The 7827-nt window shown below is 38.5% G+C and overlaps 1 long non-coding RNA gene across 1 annotated transcript; it reads left to right on the forward strand.

Moving 5' to 3' along the window:
* LOC109840820 lies at nt 3729-5124 on the forward strand. Its single transcript, XR_002247063.1, has 2 exons — nt 3729-3916; nt 4631-5124. It is a non-coding gene; the product is annotated as an uncharacterized LOC109840820 (long non-coding RNA).

Below are 7827 nucleotides of genomic sequence, written 5' to 3' on the forward strand. Positions count from 1 at the left end.
GCGTCGTCGCGGGGAGGAGCGCAGGTCATCGGAGAGGGAAGAGGGCGTCGTCGCGGGGAGGGAGGACAGCGTCGGAGAGAGAGGAGCGCAGGTCCTCGGAGAGGGAAGAGAGAGTCGTCGCGGGGAGGGAGGACGGAGTCGGGTGTTGGGAGGAAGCGGAAGGTCGAAACCGGCGAAAACCCTAGGTCCCTCTACGTCCATTTATATATATATGGGGGTAGATGTTGCAATAAAAATTTTGGTAAGTACCAAGTTTAATTAATAGGAGTAACATATAAAAAGTTATCAATCAAGTGATTAATAGTCAATGAAATCGAATATATTTTTAGTTCAATTTTATTTTTTTATAAGCAGGATACTAAAAATATTCATTTAATATTAAATAAACTATTAAATTAAATATAACTGAATATCTGAATGAATATTAACCAAATCGTTTATTAAATATTTGATTCGTTTCCTGTAATCGTGTCTAATAAACACGTGTTAACCTCCGGAAAGAACTTGCCCCTGAAGTGAGGGAATTCGTGACGTGGCTGATAATATTCCAGTTATCCAGTATTATGTGGAATGTTTCGAACCGTATGAGACATGTTTTTAATTATATTTTTCTTTGACGGTTGGGAAACTTCGTTAGAGGACTCACGCGACGTGTGAGAGCGCGACTTCGAACAATCACACTGTTGAGGGGACTCAATTTTTTCTAAATTTTCTCCTCTTATTAGCTTATGTTTTTTTTTGTCATATATATATATATTAATATCACTAGTTCTTTACGCGTGCGATGCAGAAAATAGATAATGAGGATGAGGTAGGGAAGCTGGAAATTCAATTTTAACTGCAGAAATGATATATATATATATACATAGAGCATTGCTTCGGTGTTTCCAAATTAACATTTTTTAGCATTTTTTATTTGGAAAAAATAATTAAAACTGTCTAGAAAGATGGAAGGGTATTTTTGTCCAACCAATTTACATATTTTCCTAATTATCCTCTTCCAAAATTGTTCTTTGTTTTCTCCATCTTTGTTCTCTCTCTTGCTGCGTCAAATCTTTACCGCCAGAGTCATCACCGAACTCCACCCGACCCCCTCCTCCACCCGTGCCTTCTCACTGACCTTCCGCCCTCTCCTCCGCTCCGGAGACATGTCCGCCTTATCCTTCCTCCTCGAACCCAACCGATCCCCTCCTCTTGTTGCTATTTTTCTTTTTTAATTAATCATTTGCTTTAAGGTGTTTATTATGATCCCGCACTCTGAACTTCGATGATCAATTGTTATGTTATTTTACAAGTTGTTCTATGTATCAATCTGAACCATAAAATTTAGAGAAATAAAAATTATTAAGGAGAAACACAATCAGATGACTGACTCTACGAAAGTATAACTTTGATGATATTATCTTTTTCAACAAAAGAAAAAAATTAAAAAAGGAATTTTTAATTACCTTACATATTTCCTCCCTCGATGAAATTAGTTGATGTGTTGAATGCCGCTAAATTTTGGAAGAAAAAATTGATATTCTGATAAAAGAAATTATTCAAATTTTGTGGAAGGGAGGCGTATACATTATATAAGAAGAAAAAATTGAATAAAGTTTCGTGGTCAATGATCTCAAAGATCTTACATCTGTTTTATAACTTAATCACTTTGTATTAGTTCCTAAATCATCCTTATGGTTAATTTAAAAGTTCTATCTATTTACTAAAATGCCAGTGGAATTTCTTTTAACTAACATTTCCAGTTACATTTCCTGCCATCGGAACTCCCAACTGAATTTTTGGGAGCACCGAAGCGGTCGGCAAATATATAACGCATATTCTTCTGATATTTTTTGAAAACATGTTTTCGGTTTCAAATTCATATTTACTTGGTTAGAATTTTGATCTTCTAATCATCTAAAAATGATGATGTGGTGATGATCACCTATAAATTAATAATACAAAATTTTCATTGAGGCCCCATGATTTATCCTTGTTAAATAAGGAAACCGAGTCATCGGTTTCTCGGGTGAATATATAAAAAGGCTAATTGTTGATTAAAACCCCTGCACTATTGCCCAATTGCTGCTAACCCCTTTAAGTTTCTGCTATTGTGAATAGACACCCTATACATCGATCCGATTGCAGATATACCCGTAAGCGAATTTTTTTGGCTCACCCTCTGAAGGTCTACTTGTCAAGAGAATTCCATAGTGGCCTTATCCACAATTAGGAGTCCGTACAGGGGTCTATCCTCAATCATCCCTGCATGAAGCTATTTTGTGCTATCTCTGTTCGTTCTCACCTGCACTTCGTTGGTAACAATACCCCGACTTCTTTCAACACTCATCGTGCCTTCCCTCTTTCTCCAAACTAAACAGTGATTCTCTCTCCTTTTTGATGAATTCACTTGTAATTTCTCCCTGATTTCTTTCTAAACTTCGATGGGCTTTTGAAGAAGTTTGGTTTTTTAACCGAGTGGGTTGTACGTTCTCTGTCGCTCGCTTTCTCTTTAATAAAAAAAAATGGCGAATCCTCTTTTTTTAGTGATGAACACTGTCATTATGTTGTCAAGATTCTGATGCGTTTTTTTGAAAAGATTTGAAAAAGAAATTATCCATTGATCTCATGCTTCTTCCTTTCTAAAGTTGACCTGAGTTAATGTATAACAATGGTAGGTTGTTTCACTTCTACGAATTTCTTGATGAATTATTTGTTCATATTGGTCCAAAATTTTTGATGGGTTAAAGAATTAAGTTTGGTTTCTTTAATTTGCCAGAGGGAGAGGGTGTTCACCATTTCGGTCCAAATTTGACTCGGCTGCTTAACAAAATTGGCTGCTTACAAAATGGTGGATATATTACCCCCTTTTTTTCATTTCTCGATGAATTCCGTGTCATTTAATGAAGAATAAAAAGTTGGTTTATTCTACTGACCTTAATTCAAATTTTCCCTCTTAGTTGCTTAAATTCATATATTGTCAAAGATATGTTCCTTTAGTGCTGGATTTCTTTATTTATGGTCATTGGTTCTCCGTATATAGATTTCTTAAATCTATATATCTATATACAATTACTAAAAACTGTTACCTTTCAAAAGGCCACTTGACAAAAATAACACTTGGCAAATTCTGATTTTTCAAATTTCCTTAAAAAAATCACAGTTATATCAAAAAAAATCGCAATCATTGCTCTCATCTACTTCTGCTATTAATGCTCCCATCTACTTCCGCAATTTCCAAGCACATTAATTGAATCAATTTCCAAGCATCTATATTCTTCTGCAATTAATTGATATTTTTTTAAAAAATTCCACGCATTCATTTCCAAAGCTCCCAGCTAACACAATTTCTTTAAACAATACATTCAATTTGATGTTTCGTTTTCAAAGCATTCAATCAATTAGCATTCAATTTGATCCTTTAAACGATGCGTTCAATCAATTAATTGCATTTGATACCGCCTCTTCGGGGGGTTATTCATTGGTGTAAATATTGGGATAATGAGATAATTTTTGGAACACCACTTTTTGGTCTTATTCATTGGTGTAATTGGAACTGGAGTTAACTTTCTGATGTTATTGGTTTGATGGGATAATTGGGGGACAAATACCCCACTTTCCCCCAAATTACCCCAACTATATAAACATCCCTCACACCCCATCCACAAAATTACACCAAATGGCTTGCTGGAACAAATTGGGGGTAATCTTGCCCTCCCCCCTCGTATCTACTCCTCCGACACCGTTGTTTTTGTATCGATTGTGTTGTTTTGGGAGGTTCCTAGGGTTTGGGGTTGCTTGAAGATGACGACAACGAAGAATTCGGCCAAGATTCTATCCTAAATAGTTTTCATCTGCTGCACTCTTTGTTACTTTATTTATTTCCTTCCTGTTCTATGCTAGAAGGGGAAAAATAGAAAGAAATCATAGATGGGTAAGCTGCTTGCCTGATCAATCAAGCGATACTTTTTGTTGTGTGAATCCGGAACTTTGCATGTTCTTTTGATGGTATGATACCATCCCAAAGTTAAATAAATGCTATGGTAAAACTGTTGCCTGTTTTTTTAGTTGTATGATAGTATTCAATCTTAAAACCCACAGTTTGAGAGAAACAAATTGGAGAAGGAAGTTATTTCAGTTATTCAGTAGCATATTGGCATGGAAAATTAGTATATTCAACATAAAAATGCTCAATAATTAAGTTGCAGATCCTTATAATATCTCTAAAGTTGAACAAATTGACATAGAGGATAGTTGTCTGGCTCCACATTATATCAGATTTTATGGAGAGTATATACGTTTGAGGAGTATCATTTAACTTTCACCCGTTCTATGGTTTTTATGACTTTGTTATTTACAAAATTGGGTTATTCAATTCTGATTATTGTTATGCTGCATATGCGCCTGTCTTCCTTTTTGTTTGCTTAGCTGCTAGAGCTTGCTCTTGTATGAATCCTTTGCGCTATTTGTGTATCGGTCAACATAAAAAATAATAAGAAACACCAGTTTTCAAGCATTGCTATCGACTAGTAATATAAATGTGCAGATTGGGGTTTCTTAGTAGATGTCACTGGTTTTTGTTTCCTCAGTAATGATAAATCCTCCAAATTTATTTTCCTTTGAATAAGCATATGCTCTTTATTTGCAGGTTCCGATATACCTGCTGATGTCTTTCTTATTGAAGATTGCCCTCATGAGTGGTGGAGATCTGGTGGTGGTGGTGCCAGAGGGCTTGGGTGAGCGGAGGGAAGGCGTTGGAGGTGGTGGAGCTCGGGTTCGGGCGGTTTGGGGTTGAAGGAGGTGGTTGTGGGGGTGCTTGGCGGCGTGTGGTCGGAGGGGGAGGTGGTGTTGGGGGTGTTTGGCGCGGTGAGGGAAGGTGAGCGGAGGAGGGTGGTGGCGCAACGGCGGCCACAATTCGAGCTGTTATTTGAATTGTTCCAAAAAGACCCATTTATCTTGTTGTGATAATTATGAACATGAAGGTTAAAACCATTTATCTTGTATTGTTGTGATAATTTGATGTTGAAACTATGTACTTGTGAATTTTCTTGTATTGTTGTGATAATTTGATGTTAAAACTATGTACTTGTGATAATTTGATGTTGAAACTATGCTCTGGTGATTTGTATGACAGTTGAAAAATTTTGTGTGTTATTAAAGATTTTGGGGTTGTATGTTTGAACAATTATTGCAATTAAAAAATTTGTTAATATAGCATAAATATAAAAAAAAACATCAAAATATTCAAAGATTGATTAATATTAATATTATTAATATTAAAATAATCTTAAAAATAATATTATTGTATATTATAACTATTATTTATTTTTTGATGTTATATTAAGTTAAACTTGAACTTAATTGAGCTTTAAATATAATATTATAAAAAAAAGTCATACCAATTGTCCCACTCAAATTGTCCCATTATCCCATTTTACCCCAATTTATCCCACTCAAATTATCTCATTGGGTAAAATTACCCCATTGGAACAAATTACCCTAATGAATAACCCCCCCTTCGTCTCGTGTCTCGGACTCATCCTCTTCCCGCTTTTCCCGCTCCCTACTCCTCCGCCGGCCGCCCCTGCAAGAGCCTCTCTTCATGCTCGCTCTACAAGCCCCCACCATACCCACCTCGGCCCGCCACGTCATGCCGTCGTTCTGACCGCACGCGAGCCCCACCTCCCGCTTCTACGCCGTCTACCGCATCGCCCCCCTCGACCGCCGCCCGGCCCAACACCTGCACCGCCGCACCCTGCCCATCTCCCGCTCCGTCTCTTTGATCACTAACTGAGTTCATAAAGATCACTTTTTCCCTTTTCAATCTTCGCACGTATCTCTATGGCTGCTGATCTTAAAGTTGAAGCCTTGAAGGTGCTCTTCTTCTCAAATTCCCAAATAATTTTATTTAATTTGGTTTGAAAGATTTTAGTTCTCGTAGATTAGATTCTTGATACCTAAATTCTTAGGTTTCTTTTCTTTGAGCAACTAGATTAGTAAATTATCTTAAATCACCTTAGGGCCTGTTTGGATTTGTAAGTGGTGAAGGGAAGTTAAGGGAAACTGAGAGAAGGGAAGGGAAGAGAAGGGAATGGAGTTCCCTTCCCCTTGGTTACACCCCAATTTGAGGGGTAACAAATTTTATATTATTAGGGGGTGAACCAAGGGGAACTAGGGTGAATTAACTTCACCTCCTAAGTGTTCCCAAACAAGGTGAATGGAAGTGAATGGTTCCCCTAATTCCCTTCACCCTCATTCCCCTCAATCCAAACAAGCCCTTAGGTGTATGTGTTTGTATAATAGTATTCCGAACTTAGGATTACAATTGTGATCACGGGGGTCAGTGAACATCATCTTCTTCTCCTTTATACTGTTTCATTATGTCTTTGAAATTAACATCATTGTCTTGTGATCAAATAATTTCTTTGGTTACTCATTAATTATGTTGTGGAAAATTTTCTGGTATTTTTATTCATCATATTTCAAATTATTGCTGAGTTTTCATGGAAGTGAATGAAATCTAGCTGAGATAATTGTGGCTGTGTTACAGAGGTGATATGGCAAATGAATATAAGAGGCAGAGAGGAAATGGATGATGGACCTTATCCTGAGCGTCCAGGGGAGCCAAATTGTGCTTATTTTGTTAGAGCAAGGACAGCAACCTCTGAAGGAGCCTCTCAAGACTGACGTGGCCGTGGAGCTTGGCAGCCCTCCCCCAGCAAACTCCCAACGCCTCCCAAGCCCCTCCCCTAAGGCTGAGCTGGCGTTGGGGAGCTTCCGAGCTCCCAAGCGCTCCACAAATTTGTGGAGCGCTTGGGAGCTCCCAACTACAGCAGAATTTTACAAAAACCCCCCTTTAACAAAAACCCTTACCAGCGATGATGTCGAGGGTTTGGCGCAACGATGATTGTCGAGGGTTTGGCGGCGAAGAGGCCTCCGACGCCGTTGCCAGCGATGATGTCGAGGGTTTGGCGGCGAAGAGCAGGATGCAGGTCGTCGTCGAATGGTGTGATGACATCGTCGCCGAAGGGTGTGCGGTCGTCGTCGCCGAAGATGAGGAGCTGCGGAAGTGAGATTTGGGTTTGAGATTTGAGATCTGAGGGTTTAATTTGGGGATTTTATTATCGGGTGGGGTGTTTGTTTGAGAACTATTGATATTTGGCATAAAATTTATATGTATAATATTTGAGAACCTATTGATAGTTGATATTTTACCGTTGAGTTGAAAGAGCCGTTAAAAAATGGCTGTTGAAAAATTTTACCGTTGTACAGTAAACAGTAAAAAACCTCTATAAATTCACAATTCACAATCCACAATTCACAATCCACACAACTCTTTCATAAAAAAAACTATATAATTTCCTATCAAATTACAAATCTCATGGATCCCTCCCAAAACAACTACTATTCGTCACTCCTTACCGGTGAAGGATCAACCTTATACTCGCCGTTCTATACAGAAATCGTAGAAAAAGGTCATCCCATCGAGTTATCACAATCCGCAACACGATAAGTGTCATCCCAAGTTCCTGATCCGACAACAAAGAAGAAGAAGGCTTACACGCGGTCCGAAAAATGGACTGTCCACGAGGATAAGCTTCTTGTATCTGCTTGGCTGAACACGAGCCAAGACTCCATCCAAGGCACAGGGCAACACAGATAAGTTCTGGCACAGAGCTAACGACTACTTTATCCAATACTCCACCGATGCAACGAGTCGCACACCAAACCAAATGATGCACCGTCGGTCAACGATTCAACTGTCGGTCAACAAGTTCTGCGGGTGCGTTGCTCAGATTGAAGGAAGACAAAGATCAAGTTCTGCGGGTGCGTTGCTCAGATTGA

This window comes from Asparagus officinalis, chromosome 5 (genome assembly GCF_001876935.1).
Source record: "Asparagus officinalis chromosome 5, Aspof.V1, whole genome shotgun sequence".
Classification (NCBI taxonomy): domain Eukaryota; kingdom Viridiplantae; phylum Streptophyta; class Magnoliopsida; order Asparagales; family Asparagaceae; genus Asparagus; species Asparagus officinalis.